Here is an 18549-nt window from a genome sequence, read left to right on the forward strand (position 1 = left end):
GTTTACCTTGCATTGTCCAGAAAATTGTCTCAACACTTCATTTCTCATTGTGTTGAAAATAGAATTTAAGACAAATGAAAAGTTGTTGATCCAATTCTTTATAATATCTCATTGTCTATATATCTCAAGCAAAACATATTTGTGCATACATATATGTATTAGAGAACTTCATGGAATGGAAGAAAAGAGAATGGGGCAGTGTATTAGTCAGTTTTTGAGGTTGGGTATTTTATAAAGAGAAGAAGTTTATATACCTCACAGTTCTGACGATTCAGGGGCATGATGCCAGAATTGGCTCAGTTCTGGTGAATTACTCATTGTAACTGGTGTCACAATGGTAGGAGCATGGTGTGGTGAGACACCATGCCAGACAGCGGTGAGAGACCAGTCTCAGCACTCCCCATAGAACTAACCGGAGTCCCACATGAGCTATGTAATCCCTTCTGAAAGTGTTGTCCCCAGTGACAACCACTTTGCACTAGGCTCCACCTCCTAAAATTTCCACACCATCTCTCAACAATCACCACACTGAGGACCAAACTGCCAGTGCATGAACCCTTGGGAGAGAGTCAAACCATATCTAAAGCACAGTGAGCAGGGGATGCAACCTGCCGGTGGAATCCCCCTGTATTTTTTCGGAAGGGACAGGGATATTTTAAGTAAAGTTTTGTTTTCATTAGTGCTCAGCACTATTTTCTTTCTCTACAAAGAAATGACATTCTAAGTGGCATGTCTGTGTGTTATTTCCAAGTCCCAATTGCTTCTTGCTTGTTGCATCCCACATCAACAGCAGGAAAGGCGAGAGATTGGCCTGGACAATGCCATCGCAGTGGAGAGGTGCCTTTAGTTATTATTACCAGAGTAAATGAAGAAACTGCACACCAGATGGGTGTATATTATCTATCCAACTAAAAAAGTGTCTTGTTAACAGAGATAAATGGTCTGAAATGGCAGAACATTTTCTTGCAATTTTAAAAAATAATAGCAGCAATATTTCAGAGGATAATTCTGCAATTTTTTTCAAGGTTTCTGCTAAAAACCACATTTGATATTGATAGATACATTCTTAAAGTGTTCATTGGCACATTCATAAATATGTGAAGTTGAAAGGGGATTTTTTTTTAATCCCAACTATAATAATCTCTCTTGGAAGCTTGAAGACATGATATGAATGGCATGTAGCTTCCAGGAGGGCTGAACATGCTTCGTTCATTCTGGAGTCAGCATCCGCAAAGCAAAGCAGAGGCAGGGTGGTGCAGTGAGCTGTGCCGGTTACTACCTGTGTGACCTTGAACGTGTAAAATAATGTTGCAGGGATTCAGCTTTGAAGACAAAATAGCGCACACAAGATTGCTATGAGAATATTAAAAGATCCCTTTTTCCTTCTGGGTTCATCATCTATGCATCCACCTCTCAAGGAGCAACGTTTGTAAACATGTTCAGGTTTTATCTGCTTGTGTAATAGAGGTCCTGGTTTTCCAAGATGGGAATGTTTTGCTTTCTTTCAATGTTATGGGCACATTGCTCCACTTGGGAGAGAGAATGAAACAAGATCTCTGGCACAAATATATAATGAATATTATCCCCTTCTATCGTCCTTGGCCTAGTTAAATCTTTGTTACAGTTAAACTTAAAATCCATTATGAATATGAAAACAGCACCTTCATTTGCATTCAGCCATATCTGTGGGTAAAAGAGGTTATTTACTAGAAGAAAAAATACAATTAATTTCAGAGATGTTTTATTTTATTTGGAAAGCCTCCTTTCTCCAGGAACATAACAATGACTTACTGATTTATAAAGTGCTATACTTTTGAGGCAGTCAAAACACTTTCCTTACAATTATGATACCTTGTATTTCTAATCTCAATAATACCTGGCTGGAACATAAAAACTGCCTTCAGAGAAGCTCTGGACCTGTTTTGGGGGTTGTGTCACCTCAATTGCCCTTGTAGTCACACGGGAGCGTTGAGTGCGTTTTAATCTTTCCATTTAGCATGTGGTTAGTTGGTTTGTTTAATTACTAGGAGGACTGAAATTTACAAGTGACTTATTTGCTGGTCAAGCCCAAAAGAAACTACAATGATCTATGCAATACCTCTGGGGGATGAAATGAAGATGAAGAAAGGTGTCACCCCTAACCTGAAGCTCAGCTTGGTAAGGTCTGGGTGTGATCAGAAGAGTGTCATTGTACTTGAGGGTTCCAGTCCAAGCACTGAAGGGTGTTCCTGCCGAGTCAATCACCTCTTGAAAAAGCAGGAAGAAGTCATGTCCAGAAGCACACAGGGTCTTCACCACCAAGGGTCTCTTTTGCTCTAGTATTTTCTGCTCTTCAGCTAAATGTTAGAGGAAGGGAGTAGTTTGCTTGGGCTGAGAAGCCTTATCATATGAAAAAGATAAGTCTCAACCCAATTGGAAGCTGCGATTGATGGTAGCAACGTCAAATTCATCTCTTTTAATTCAACATATGAGAGAACTCTGGCACCCAGTGGGCCTGGAGTCCTATTTATGTGACTAAATGTGTCTCTGAAGTGACTCTATCACATTAATTTTCTGCACAGGAAAAGTACTACTGAGATCGGCTCCTCTCCTGATCCACCCATGAGCTCATGACTGAGCTGCCATATTATTTAACAACCTCACTTCCTCCCGGGGTTCAAATTTCAGACCACAGAGAAGGTGGTACAGGCTCCCTCTTGTGGCCAGAGCAAAAGAAAAAAAGGTGAATCTTGTTTTCCATATGCCTCCCCAGAAATAGAACATGCTGTGAAAAAATAGTAGTAGTGAAGTTGAGATGGAGACAGATCTAGCTAAGCAACTTGGAGAGAAGTTCTGCAGCATTCAAACCCTGATCCCATGGTTTGATAGGCTCAACTGGATCCCTCTTCCCCCCGTCCTTGTCTCGTTGTTCAACTTTGTGTAGGTTGGTAAATGACTCCTCTGGCCAATAGTTTGTTTGGGTTCATGCTGACCCCTGCAACCAAGCCAATACAGCCACCAAAGTATTATCTACTGAGCTGAATATTCTCCCAAGCAAAGATGGAACAGGAATCGCAAAAAGTCCTCATCCCTGGCATACATGTATAATGGTTTACCTATATAAGCACTTGGCTTTGACAGTCTGACTTCAAAATTTACTTCAGTTCTTTGGGTGTTAATTTGCTTATCAATGGAAATGGTCATGGTGAACTAGATCTGAGGGACTAAGGGAGGTACACATGCCCCGGCTGTCCCGTGTCTGTACGTCCTGATCCTTTCTGAAGGACAATTAGTAGTACTTCAAGAGTCTTCTCAGCACCATCCCATACAAGATGAAATTGACTTCCCACTGGATCTTAAAAGACCTTACATTACCAGATAACCGTCCTAACAACAACCCAGGGGCTTAGATCAGGCAAGTACCTGGTTCCCATTTCAGAGGCAAGGAAATTGAGGCCGGTTCACATAAACCTGTCCAGCTGTTTTAACCCTCCTCCCCCTGCCCTCTTCAGGTCTCAGAGGGAGGAAGAAGGCCAGAGACCTGTGGCCACCCTTCAGTGCACTGAGTTTTTTTACTTGAAAGGAACAGAGTGGGCCAAGTCACTCAAAACCTTCCACATGGTCACATTGGAAATTATTTCCTTCCCTTCCCTGTCCCTTCCCTCCCCTACCTTACCCATCACATCAGTACCAGCTGGCTGTACCCCATATCACAGGAAGATTAGGCCCAGCCAATTATTGCTTGTCTGCACTAAGCTGTACCCTGGTGAACATCACTCCCCAAAGGGCTTAGCTTATGAGTGGGAAACAACAGAAACAAAGGGAAACTGGATCAGGGACCCACTTTTGAACCCAAGCAGAGATGCAAATTTGGGGTCTAAGCATGCCATTTAGTCAACCATGCAAATTAGCACATGCTCACTTGCCTGGGGCCCTGAAAGAAACCAGGAGGGGAGCGACAAGGAATTTCAATCTGTTCTGTTTCTCCTTCAGTTGACTTTTGGTCATGTTTTAGTTGGTATTTGCTTCTGTAGATGCCTATGGCTGAAGGTGAATGCTTATTTTCTTAACCCAGGCATTGGGAAACAGAATTGGATTAGAACAAATGAGCTAGATTGAATGTTAATAATAGTAAATTATAGAAATAAATAAGGAATAAAAAATACACACAGAGAGAGACATACACTCCTGAAAACTGGTGCAAAAATACAATTCCAACCTAGTCAAGCCCACATCTAAGAATCTTTCTTTTTTTTTTTTCCTTTTAAAGGTCACCATTCACAATCACTGTTTATGGGTGCAGGGGTTAGGACGACTGTATTTAGTTGCAATTGTTCAAATATATGCTCTTCATAAAAGCAAGTGTCTCACTCTGACAAGGGTTGTAACCCTCATACATTCCCTGTAGCCAAGGCTGAATCAGAACTATTAAGTCCTATTCACTTGTACCTTTCCAGGGAAGATTCCATTTCCCAATTATTGGAACAGCGAGTCAAATAAAAGCAAATGTTGCTAAAGAAAACAACATGAAAGGAGCCTTTCAATATCTAAACAACTCCGAGGATTGATTGAAACTAAGTAGTTGGAAACACATCTCCATCCATGCCTTCAACTACAAAGGTGAAGGTGGTGGGGGTGGGGGTGAGGCAAGAGGGGTAGAAGCTTGAAGCAGAGACAAGGAGGAGAGAAAAATTCATTGAAGTGAAGAAAGAGAATTGGTATCTGGTATTTCCTCTGCAATTTAATGCTGTCAGGCTGGTATCTTGCACTTCTACCCAGATTGAACACATTGCTATTACGGAAGCAAAGCTCTCTTCTAGGATAGATTAAAGAGCTAATAGGTGAAACCAGCTGCAAGGAGCATCTGTTTTTTCATCTCAGAGCAAGAGTCCTTGCAGAACTGGAAAAATACAGGTTCCAGAGTTCTCAAGAGATTACAGCCTCGGAGGGAGTTTCCACAACCTTCCAGTCTTTAAAGTGCCTAAACTCAATGAATCTTTCCAACCCGTGACTTTCCATAGCAGCTTCACCTTCCAAAACATCACTAATATGAAAGGACCTGGAGAAGCCCAGTTACCCTTTCCCCTGAGACACACCCTGAACATTGCTTCATTCTTTGACTAAGATCTGGATAGACTTGTTGGTATATCCCAGCTCCTAGGCTACTGTGAGTTGCTCTATTACTGACTTCCTAAAGGATTAGAAGACCTACCTCTCGGTCACCATAGCCTAATGAGTTAAAATGATAAGTCTCCCAAACAGTTTGAAGTCACACCACAGAATTTAAGGCTTTCTTTGAACAGGATCTAATATCTACACAACATGAATTGTGAGATGGGCCAGAGAAGTCACTCACGACAATGTTTGTTCAGCATTAGTGGTATGCCAAGCAATTTAAATCTACTCTCTCTTCACAACAACCCTACAAAGAAAACCTTATGGTTTCTATTTTCACTGAGGGAAAAAAATTTTATAAAGAATCTACAATATCCCTGACTACAAACTTAGGAGTTGAACTTAGGAGTTAGCTCATGAACCATGGAAAATATATCTACTTTTGACACTATTTGCCTTCTCTCCAAAGTCCAGTTTCAAATAGGAAACACTTCTGGGGTACTAAGTAGACCTCTGTATTTTCCTGTGTTAGGGGTTTCTGTGGGTTAGTAGCAGTGTTTCTTGAGTTCTTTTGACTGTGATGCAAATAGGAAATGGACCTTATATTGTGATCCTGTATTACATACTTATATTTATATATATTTATAGATGATCCCATTATATATTTATAGGAATGTATATTTGGAACTGAAAACATTAATTTATTTCACATGTGCACTGCATTCTGATATATTGTATTGTATATTCAGACAAGGTTGGTATGAGTCCTCCAATGCAGTGATCAGGAATGGTCACCAGGAAACAAAAACCTCTGGGACGGCCGCTGAATACAGATAGCCACTAGTTGTATAAATTCTGTAAAGATAATTTACCTATAATAATATTAATACCTCATAGAGATCTTATGAAGATTAAATGAATATTACATGAAAGTCACTGGCTTCTCTTATTCTGTTAAGTGCTTAGCACAATGTGGGATATAGACGGAGCCACTCTGCAATGACTGACACATAAAAGTGCTCAAAAAGTGTCTGTTATTTGTGGTAGTGTGTATTTATTATGCCTACTAAGTGTAGGAAAATATGACAGGAATTTCTAGGAAAAAAATGGAGAATATTTAAATAATTGAGGAGTAAAAAAGAGAGATCAAATAAGTGAAAGGCTTTCATGGAGACAAATGCTTTTTATACTGAGATCTGAACTTTAGTCATTTCCTTTTGTAATTTAATATAAAATAATATGATATATGTGTTTTCCTGTTCTTTTTGTTTAGACCATTCCTCCACTAGTCTATAAAATCTTTGAGGGCTGAGACTGTGTCTATTAATCCACCTCTGTATTTTCTTGGCTTGGAGCCCTGTCTTTTACATAGAAGTGACTCAGATTACTGCTTCCGGAATGGGTACACAAGTGAATGGAACAGCATTATTAGTTTTTTGTATCCATATGTCAGATCAATTTTTCAATTTAGTAGAAAGTAGGGTCTCAGAGACTTCTAGTTGTCACTGAAGTAATCAAAGCTCTCCCCCATTTTTATCCACGTTTTAAAGTCATGTTGCTATAAACAGTCTATATTTATTGAATACTGACTAGGCACCATGCTGAGCCCTACCTAAAAGAAAAAGCCAGAGTTGGAGAAGTGTCACCTGTCTCTATGAGCACATCCTTCTAAGCCTGGGGCACTTCTCGAGAACTCAGAGGGTCCCAAGAGGAGAGGGCACCTTCTGGCAGCCTAGGCCAGGAAGCCAGCAGCCTCTGAGCACCCCCTCCTTCCTCCAGCCTGGAGAAGGAGTCAAGCTGAGTGAAATGGCATCACCCCAAACTTCTATTTGTAGGGTCTTTTGATTTGTTTTTGTCTTTCTCTATTGATCTGGGCAATAGCACAGCAGAAACTGGCATTAGGAGAACAGTCCTGAAATCCAGAGGGAAGAGACCTATGAGATTATGACACATTGTTTCCTGATCTTTCCAGCTTCTCTTTCCACCTCATGGGCCTCATACCCCAGGCCACTCTCCTTTCTACTTCTCTTAATAGAAGAGCAAGGGAATTACAAAGGCAGAATTCTCCAAAGCGTTGAGGGGTCATGATTTGAAGTGGAATGGTTCTGAGTCACCTCTTTAAGTGGGACATGGTAGGAGAAGCAAGCCCTGAGATGGATGAGGCAATTATGTAGCTCTGCAGAATACCTACTGCTCACCCAGAGCCATGCAGGGCCAAACAGGAGGAGAAAGCAGAAAGATTCAGTCCTGGTCAACCATCTGTCAAGGTTTCCTTCTAATAGGACATGTTTGACTCAAACAGAGAAAATTTATAAAGCTTTGAGGCTAAGGCTTGCTCTTTATTTATCTGAGATTCTTATGCTTCACAAACAGTAGGTAAATGTTGGTCATTAACTGATAAGTAGATCAAAGTAGGGCACGCTAAACACTTGGAGTTGGACAGACCCACACCCCAGCTCTGTCGCTTCCTAAATTCGTGATTCGGTGTAACTTGCTTGATCTCAATGTTGGCTCTCATAACTTTCATCTCATCTTAAAAATAAAAACTGTGAAAATTTGGCAGATCTGAGCTAAAACATTTAGTACAGTGCCTGACAAACAGCAGCTGCTCAGGGAAGTGTCGGGCTCGGTGGTCACTGTGGAGACCACGCCTGCCTCACGCTCAGTGTGGGTGGTTCCATCTTCTGCACATAAGGGTCCCTGGAGAAAGCTGAGAGCAGAGTACAGTCCCCATGCGTATTCAGAAGCCCTTCTTGGTTCAGAAGTAGTCCCACGGATGTCCCCAATTCAATTACCATTTTCAAATCTCTTTCCCAGTCTCATTCCTCTGATCTGAGGTTCCACCCTTAGCAGTTCTTAGGTAATTTTATCCCTGGTTAATAGGCTAAAGGCAGATTATTTTTACATCCTAGATGAAGAAAGAGAAAGCCCAGTTTCACCAAAGTGGGGTAACCAAACCACAGAGTGACATGTTGTGGAAAAAACCATGAGGCAGGAAATGAGATTTACGTGGTAGAAAGAGGACATACTCCTTGGACAGATCTTGAGTTCAAGCTGTGAAATTCGCCAGCCTTTTGCCCTAGGGTAAATTATTTAACCTTTATAAGCCACAGATTAAACTGTAGATACGATCAACGTGGTTGTTGTAAGAATTACTTGACATAATGTTTGAGTTGTTAACACAGTTCCCGATACAGAATAATTATCCAATATTTGCTTTTAATATTTTCTCCTCTAAACTTGATATCAGAACCCTAATGTGGGAACCGCCACTTTCCTGCACACCCATTATGTCTTCCTAAAATAATTTTAAAAGTACTTTAATTTCACACCGCTTCACTGAACACTAATATTTCTCACCATTCTTAATCATGAGCCTTTTGGTTTGTGAAGAATTGATCATTTCTGTCATTGGATCCCAGAAACTCTCAATTCCTAAAATAGAGGCTTTTCCTCTTGAGCTAAAAGAAAAAAAAAAAAAAAAAACATTCATCAACAGTCATGACCAACTGTGGCAAGACTTATTCTTTCAAAGCCTCTAGAGGGCAAGATCAGTATAATTTGCTCCTAGATTTCTTCTGACTTGTGATTCCAATTTAGCCAGAATTATGAAATGTCCCTTCAAATTAAGTAAACTGCAGCAGTTCTGGCAGTATCTACAGGATGACAATATTTCCCATTAGCCTTGCTCTACAGATTTCAGTGAAATCTGAACTCTTATGTGACGGCCCCACCATTGGCCTTACTGCCCTTGATCACTACCAAGAAAGTCTATTGATGGAAGGGAGGCATCCACAATCAATAAGCAGTGTTGACTTTCAAAAGTGTGCCTGTCACTCACAGATGGTACTGATTACTTATTAGGATGTTGACAGTGTCAAGTCACAAACCAAGATATAAAGAAGAGAAAATCAAGGGAATGCATGAACTATCACATGGGAAGGTAGAAAGAGCATATGGTGAGATTCCATGTTTTAAAGGGTGCAATTGAATTAAGGACCCAAGAGTGTAGCCTTTGATATATTTCTCCAGGGAAGAAGCACTCCTTGACTTCTTGCAGACTGCTTGGCTGAAGCAGTAGACAGAGTCATGTGGGTGTTAGAGAAGCAAATGTATTTGAGGCATCTACTCCAGGAGCATTCATAGTTTATAGCATGCAATCCTTCCTACAACTCCATACAGACATTATTATTATCTCAGTTTTAAAAATTAGTGGATTGAAATTCAGAAAGGTTGAGTAAACTGACCAGGAGCTCATAGCTAAAGATGGAGGAATCAGGAGGGAACACACAGCTGTCCAGCTTTGGGATGTATACCTTAGGTTGGCAACTGGACTAAAAGGCAGATACATAAGATATTGGAGGCATATTACTTTGAAGACAGATCTAAAGAAGGATGATCTTGAATTCAATTTTGAATTCAATTCAATTCCATACATATTTATTTATAGCTCCTCTAAAAGACTCCTGTCAGTGACCCCTGGGAGACGGTATACCTCAATGGCTATGACTGTGGGCTCTAGTCAGATTCTCTTCACATTCACATTCACATTTCTGCTCTACCACTTCCAAGCTGCAGAGACCTGGGGGAATGCACTAACTTCTCTAAGCTCAGGTTTCTTCATCTGTTAAATGGATATTGAAATAATTACCTTGCATAGTTTCTGTGAAGATAAAGCAAGATGGCATATAAAAGCAAAGTGCACTGCTTGGCACAGTGTGTACACAAGGAAGCTATTGCTATTGCTCTGTTATTACAAAGCTGTCTTATAAGTTAACAGAATCTAAATGAAGAGGTTGAATTATTCAGTGGCAATGTTATGTATCAGAGGAGGATGGAATCGGAGTGGACAAAGCACTACTGATATAGGACAAGGAAGAATTTGGACTCCATCACAGGCCTCATCCAGAGTTACAGAGGATATTCAGGAGAACAGGAATATTAGCAGACTAGCCCCATGCTGGGAGCCATCCAGCAAACTGTCAGGAGGACTCTCACCTGCCTGTGCTAAACACGTTTTTCTGTTCTTCTTTATTGAATATCAGAGTGCAAATTTTTGCTAAAGTGAGTGACTTCACATTTGCTGTGGGAACCCAGTGGGCAGCAGGAAACCAAATCTTCTTTGGAGGTGTTTGTTACCCCAAGAATTTTACTGTCCTCTTTCCAAATCTATATGACCTGTTCTTCAGAGCTCCTGTTGGGCTGCTAGCAAAGGGCATTGCCCTCTTTTGAAAAAATCAGTTCATCAAGGAGAGTTTCCTCAATTCCAAGGATTGGTTTTGTCAAGGAAAAACGTTACCCACAATGGTTCCCCAAATTTATAGAAGTCACTCAAAGCTCCTATAATTCATCCTGTCCTGTCTCTTCTGGATGAACTCAACTTTGCCCTAATTTATTCAAATACAAGAAAACTCAGGGTCAAGGTGGTGAAAACAAGGCAGTGCTGAGTTTCCAGAACACTGAGAAGTAGCTCCTGACAATTCTGCCCCTGTCCAGTACTCTTTCATGTTAAAGATGAAACATTCACATTAACTTCTTGGCTGTCAGCTCCTCGTAAGGTCTTATCATTTCATTGATTCAGCAATGCAGGTGGACCCGTACCAAGCCAACCTGATCTTCTACGATGTTTGTTTCCCATCTTCTCTAGAAAAATGTTTCTATAAGGCACATGAAGGAAATGGATTCATCACCTTCAATGGACAGGAATCAGGGATTGGCCTCTGCTCCAATGCCAAAGAGCTTCTCCAGCGATGCCCTTGACACATATCCCTGGAGAATTATTGGTCAGTCTTACTCTTTCTCTGCAGCCTGAAACTGGTCCCCTTAGCTAGTACTTTCTCACTCTTTGGGGGGGGGGGCTCATTGTTTTTCCTTCCGCCTCCCTCTTCTTTGCTGCAGGCATCACATGCCTCTGCAAATCCCTGCTATGCATCCTCTCCTGTACCTTCTGAGCTTGACTCCTTCCCAGCCTTGGTCTGGGCACTTTTTCATCAGCTTCATTCTCTCTGGCATTTTCTCCCCAAGCAAACGTCTACCTGGGATTTCTTCCAAAGCTAATTTTCTGCTTTTGCAAAACTCTTACAGGAAGCAAGGTAAGCTTGGAAAGCAAGCCTTGACATTCAAAACATCCTGGAATATCACCCCAACTGGGTTCTTATTCCCGAGATGCTTGCCTTTCTCTTCTTGTTAGCAGAAGGCTGGAGTGGAAGAAAAGAAGGACACAATATGCTTGCTGAGACGGATATTTTCATGGGAACAGCCTGTGTGTTTACAGATAGGCCCTTGGGGTGGTTACCATTGGTGGTTGCTGTGGAAGCTCAATAACACCATTAGCAGGGATGTACCTCCACCCTTTCCTCACACCTCCCTCACACCTCCCACCCCACCTCCCTGCACCCAGACCCTAGTTACCAGGAAACAACAGAAAACCAAAATGATATGTAGACTCCTTTGTCAACAGAAAAGCTCATTTGCAGTAGTAAAGCCTGTGTTTGAAGAATTGAATCAGCCACATGCCTCTATTTCTAAATGCCTACCCCCCCTACCCCACATCAAAAGCCAAGACACATGAATCTGCTCAACCTTCCATCAGTCTTTATGTTAACTGTGTATCTGGCTTCCTGATTAGCAATGGCTTGGAGACCCCCGTGGCTGATACCAACGCAAGCTTGGAGTGATGGGGTTGGTCCTGGGCAGTATGCCTACTTTGTATTGGTCCTGGGGAAAAAAAATAAACCCATAGTCTAATTACCAAACCTCAAAAGTAGTGTTATAACTCCTGATTGGCTTTAGTCTTCCTGTTTTTCTTTCCCAATCCTGAGTCTCAATCTGGTTAACAACTTAGGCTTATTCAACCAGAGCAAACCCTGCTTCCATGCCCTTATGTTGATAAGAACTGACCTGTTGTATTTCAGATTATAAACCAAAAATTTATTATGCCACAGCTGAGTTTTTTTTTTTTTTTTTTTTTAATTTGACTGTTTGTATGGTGGCAATAACTCGAATCAGCCTGAAGATAGCTCAAAAGGAATGGACATTAAAAGATCCTCTGAATTTGATGCTTTGGACTCTGGATCTTCCTAGAAAGGAAATTTATCCAGAGGGATTTGACTTGCTAATGCCTTTTAGAAGTGGCTTAAGGAACTGTATAAGCAGAAATATTTTAAAACAAATCACACATTAGTAGATGGAATCCTGGGAAATTGTGCCTCTTGGGTCCTGCCCACTCTTTCCCATCCCATGGAGAAGACTTTCCCATCCCATGGAGGAAAGAGGAAACAGGCCTTCACTTCATGCCAGTAAAATATAATGACTAAGCAATTTAAATACAATCACCAAGATTCCATGTGGCCAGGCCTCTTGGCTTTAAACGATTGTGGACTCATTTAAGCATTTGTTCACCGAGGGCCAAAAGTCTATGATGGATCACGTAAGTCAGAGCTAAGTAATGGTTCACCATGGCCTGGTTAATAGTTAGACAAGCTGTTCACGTTCGATTAGGGTTTTCTTTTCCATTGCTATAATTGTATGGTAATTAACTTAACAGACTTACATCTCATTTGGGGGAAACATGTACATTTTGAAGTTGCAGGAGTAAGAGATTCCACATGCCAAGAAAAAGTCTGAAATTATACCATAGGCCTCCTGCCGAGCCATAAAGATTGGATGGTAAGGTGTGTGCCTTGTGAGTTTCTGTCTCTAAAGGGGCTGGTGAGTTTCCTCAGCTCTGACTTCTTCTAAAGGCTCTATGCACAAAAGTGCTGCATCAGACATCTGTTGATAGATTAGAACTGCCAAGTGGCAAACAGCAGGAACACCTAATGCAATCTGACTTTGAAGCTCTACTTGAGATGGAGCACATGAGGCTTCCCCAAAAGAAAAAGCATCCATTAATGCAGGTACCACCCCCTGATCAGGTGTTTTACATAATGGAAGGAAATTCTTTTAAAGCAGATGGCAAAGTATCAGAGTGGGCATCCAGATTAAGTCATTTATAAATTGGCCATACTGATATCCACAGAGATCTTTTTTCCTCCTCTGACCTCCCATAAACTTATCTCTACCACACATTGCAGCTAATAATCATTTACAGCCTCGTGGTTATGCTAATTTCCAGAATGGCTTATATCTTAAAGAGAGATAAGACACGTTAGAGCAAGGGCCCATCTCTGTTTTCTTCTAAACTTGTTAGCTCCGAGCTGGCCCATTGGGCCTAAAACAGGTGAAGTTTCTTTAGATCTGTTTTGGTGTCAACATTCCTTAGAAGCCAACCTTGAGCATCAGCATGGGAAATTGCTTCTACTCTGACATTCTAGGGTTATCTGAACTCATCAAAGACAGGACTCATGATAAGATCATGTTCTCTGTCCCAGCACTATTCATGGAGGGTAAAGACTGTGGAGGTGTAAGTTTTATCCTTTATCTCGAGGAACATGTCTACTCAAAAGTTTATCCCCAATAGAGAATTGTGAATGAAGAAATGATCAAACACATTTACCTTTCTCTTTTACTGCACAGCATGAATAATATAATCATCCTTGTGATAAACAGGATATGACTATCATTTCATCTCTGTCTACAACAGAGTTTTTCTCCCACCAAGTTTCAGCAATCCTACCTCAACAGAATCTAGAAGGCGAAACATACTCCCTTAGGATGTATGAGCTCTCAGAACAAGACAGAATAGGGGGAGATGATAGAAAATTCTAAGGTTTCTGAAAGGCCAGTAAAATCTTGCTTGCTTAATGAAGCAAATGGTGAACCAATGATCACTCTCTTTTTGGCGGACAGGGTACTGGGGATTGAACTCAGGGGCACTCAACCATAAGCCACATCTCCAGCCCTATTTTGTATTTTACTTAGAGAAAGGATCTCACTGAGTTGCTTCGTGTCTTGCTTTTGCTGAGGCTGGCTTTGAACTCGTGATCCTCCTGCCTCAGCTTCCTGAGCTGCTGCAATTATAGGTGAACACCAATGCTCCTGGCAAATTATCCCTCTTAACTGTTGTCCATGACTCATGTCTCTTCTTCCTTGGACCCTATGATTTTAGGACTAACAGTCAAAACAAGGTTGGTTCCCCTGTTGTCTACACTAGACAATTCTAGAATTCTAGAAAACTAATATCCCTTACTAGAATCCTTGATTTTGAGTAGACAAATGTCCTGGAATTATTGATATTACTCCCTGTTCTCCTATTGACCTGCTATTCCTAATCTTCTACTATTACCCCATAAATTTGTATCTCTCCTTTTGGATATTTCCAAAATTGCCCATTTCTACTCTATAGCAGCAGGAAATTTTTCTCTTTCTGGTCCAAATATTGATATAAATCCCTCATTATATTTCTTCTTAGAAAAACTGAAACAGGCTGACATATTGGAGAAATACTTAAAATTATGGAAAGATAATGAGATCAGATATAGGCTACATGGTTCTTCTTATCAAGTTTAGCATTTATTTTATACATCCTTGGAAATACAGCAAAGAGTCTTCATATACCAAATCCCTGTTTCTGACACAATTCCATTCTCAAAAGTCTCTGGCTCAGTCATCTCTACGGTTCTTCCCTCTCTCCTGGCTGTCCGCCATATTGCCTGAGGATACCATCTTGCCTCTCCAGAACCCACATGTAGAACTACTTATTTATTATAACCTTCCAAGGATAACTTCCAATGTATTTAATGACAACATTTGTTGATTCAAAACTTGCAGACACCTAAGGCCTTCCCACTCAACTTCTGTTTCCTGATGGAGAGTTTTACTCTGGTGCATAAATAATCTGCAAGAAAGTCTTGTAACTGTGATCAACTTGAGAGATCTGATTTATCCACTTTGGATTATTATCAATTCTTCACATGTCTGGAGAGTACTAAATGACTCACTAAAGGAAGCACAGTCGCCCACATAGGAAGAGAAGTGATGTTTCACTTAGCCATCTAACCATACAGTTACTAAAATATATGTACAGTAAGCATGAGCACTACCTTTTTTGTGATTTATTTGGTATAGACACCAAGGTAATGGTGCTTGCAATGTCCTGCTGGTCATTCTACTGAATTAAAGGACTATAAGTGTTAAAAATATGGCTACCTATAATAACAATCATTATGTTCCCTACATACATATTTATGTTTCCATCTCCTTAAAAACCAGGAGCCTCCTAAAGTCAGAGATAATGCCTTTTCAGAAATTTTCCATTCTTTCTCATGAAACACAATCTGACACTCAGTTAGCCCTCAGTAAATGTTTGATTGATTGATTAGCAAATGAACACATGGTTAATTCTAACACAAAGTAACTTTCCATGGACAATACTATTTAGATTTAAATTAAGGAAAACATAAGCAAATTCAGCGAAAGCACAGTGATTCAATTTTCTAAATGTATATGGGAAGCACAGACCTGAAAATGAAATCCTGGGTTTGGATCTTGTTCTTACCACTAAATAATAGAGACGTTATCTTTGGCGAGTTAACTCGGCACAGTTTCCTTGTCTGAAAAATGGGGATAATTATATTTATCTCATAAGGCTGTTGATAAAAGAATGTGCATAGAGACCTCAGCACAAGCCTGGCACAGTCAGTATACACAAAGCCCAAGTGTCCGTTGTTGTCTTTGGTGTATCATTGTACCAATAACAAGCAAGACATAGCTGAAGAGCCTCCTCATTAAGAGGGTCCTAGAAATCTGAGCAGTTCTCTGTATGAGGCATCAATCTACAGAGAGCTGAGCCTCCAACTGTGGATTTAAAGGTTCACAGTTAAATCTCTGATCTCTGGAGACACTGACAAAGGCGAAATAGGGTCCTTTCAGCATATCTGAGAGTTTTGAATGAACATTGATGCATGCTCTGAGCAATGGGAGCAGCAGAAGCGCTATCTGACTACGTGCAGACAAGGACTAGTAAGGGTAAAGAGCTGTGACTCATGGCCTCGCTCTCAGAAAGAGGCATCAATACCTCATTCCCTGGGTTCATATAAAGTCCCTAATGATATATGCAGTACCTGGGGTATCGCCCCTAACTAGGATGAGCTAGGGGAGCTACAGCAGGTCAACAGAGACCAGGACAGTGTAAAGCATCCAGAGCCCAAGGGATGACCATGGCTTTGGAGTGATGGATGTTAGCTAAAGTTGCCCAAAGAAAGATCTGGTGTGGCCAGGCCCTACTCAAACGACACACACTCTGGGCATCCATCAAATTGAAATCATGTTCAAGGTGAAATCATGTTCGCATGACCAACAACAGTGCATCAATCAAATGTAAATCTGAGCCCAGGATGTAGTGAGAAATCAGAAATACATCATAGTATCAAATGTTTATGGCAGTGTGACACAGCAGAAAGAGAGGAGATTTTGAAAGAAATTTTATAAAAAAACAAAATTATGGACATATATCATTCCACAAGACTATGTTGACCCAAACAGGCATGTTCTACAATGTGTCCTTTCTAGTATTAAACTTGTGAGAAGCTCCAGGAGAGAAATTGTTTCTGTGCTCAAGTAACTGAGAAATGCTGCATGCTAAAGCCCTTTAAGAGTTATATTATATTAGCATATTAGTAACCTGAGAAATCCTGTTAAAAAGCATGTTTATACTGTTTAATCTAACATTTCCCAATCTTCTAGGGTCACCGTTTTCTTTTCATAGCACTTAATATTCTGTAAAATAACCTTGGGAAATTCTATACCAGGACTGCCCATATTATAGGAACTATAATATGCCTTTTTTTTCCTTTCTATATTCTCCATGTCATGTGCCATGGTACTATTTTATACAGAATATTCAGGAAGGCCCTGACCATAGGGAATTTCCTTTAATTATTCTCTCTGCCTAAATATACTTCCCTGAAAAGAAGAATATATTCTTCACTGCCTCCTGGTCACCTATTGATAAGTCCCTCTCTGATCACATGACATAAAAATAACACCCATGACACATGATGTGGTGAAAATGTAAAACTGCAAAACCAAAAACTCATGTGGGCGTTCCAAAGAGTTGTCCATATTCATGATTCTTTATGCAGGAGTGATTTTTCTTTCCTATAGGGCAATAAAGTAAAACTGCTGTGTCATAGAGTCCATGAAACTTTAATCTTAATAGATAAACCGAGTAAGTCCCTAAACAGAAAATGTTACAATACTAATTGAGACTGACCGTGAGAGAGACGTGGCTCTACTGCTTTATGGGAATTGATCATTTAATCCTCACAACATTTCTTTGAAACAGAAAACATTAGTGATTCCACGTTTTAAGATAAAAAACTTAAGATACATAGACTGTACTAATCTTCACAAGGCCGCTCAGTTAAAAGTGGATGAGCTAGGTTCCTAACCCAGGCATTTCAAACTGGAGGTTGGTGTGTTTATCCACAGAGTGGCCTGTGTGTCCTACGCATCTCTCCATTGAGGTACACATGGAATCCACTTCCACTGATTCAGCAGACAGGACTGCGGAGCACCCAAGATGTGGTATGGTAATGGTCAGACATTAGAGGTAGCCAGGGTTCAAATCATCTACGGTCCTGCAGGCACTGGTGAGGGCCTTCAGAGTTGTTCAAGAGTATTGATTACTTTGGCATCTTATGTGCAGCACTGATTGCTGAATTGAAAATAAACTGTAGAGGGCAAACGAGGAAGCTGGGAGGTCACTACCTATGTATTGCCAGGTCCTAGTCCCCTGGATTGATGATGGATGGATGATGGAGGTGACGGATGTGGTCTAAGGTGAAAATGGTAAGGATCACTCAGATTCAAGATATATTTCAGAGCAAAAATAACAGGATATGCTGAAGATCACACACGTCTCCCTGTGCTTTCAGGTCACCCTGTTGCGTTCTACCGTATGAATATCCCATTGCTTATTTCACCGTTCCCTGTATTTAAGGCATGCTTCCCTTTTGCTTTTTTAAGAATTACAAAGTATGCTAAAATGTCTGTCCATATTCATGGTTCTTTATGCAGAAGTGATTTTTTTTTCCTACAGGGCAATAAAGTGAAATTGCTGCATCATAGAGTCCATGAAACTTTAATCTTAATAGATAAACCAACCAACCTGCCCGCGCCCATGTGCATTTTTCACTCCACTCTTCATAGGGTTGCCAGTGTGGTCTCAAAGTGACATTGAAAATGCACCCTTCTCCTTGTTCCCCCAGTCTGTCTACAGGTTCTGCTGGGGCTCAGCATCCCCTGTTTTCCAGGGATGGAATGGTCCTGGTTACACCCCGAGCCTTCCCTTGCCTGGTGGTCACAATCACAAGCAAATCCCGACTGGCTACTGTCCTTTCTAGGCAGAATCAAGGAGTCACAGAGGGAGGACAGGTGTGGTGACTTTCAGAGGAAATTGTAACTGCTGTATTTAGCTCCCCTTGTAAATACGTGAGTACAGGGAAAGGGCTCACCAGTCCAGTAGTTATTGCCCTGTCAGGAGAGTGTCTTTTCACAGCCCTGGTCCAAGGT

At 40.8% G+C, this 18549-nt stretch overlaps 1 long non-coding RNA gene across 2 annotated transcripts in view; it reads left to right on the plus strand.

The window, feature by feature from the left end:
- Nucleotides 1-18549, plus strand: part of LOC125610940 — a 103324-nt gene that overhangs the window by 44491 nt on the left and 40284 nt on the right. The window lies entirely within an intron of this gene.

This window comes from Marmota marmota, unplaced genomic scaffold, assembly GCF_001458135.2.
Source record: "Marmota marmota marmota unplaced genomic scaffold, marMar, whole genome shotgun sequence".
Classification (NCBI taxonomy): Eukaryota; Metazoa; Chordata; class Mammalia; order Rodentia; family Sciuridae; genus Marmota; species Marmota marmota.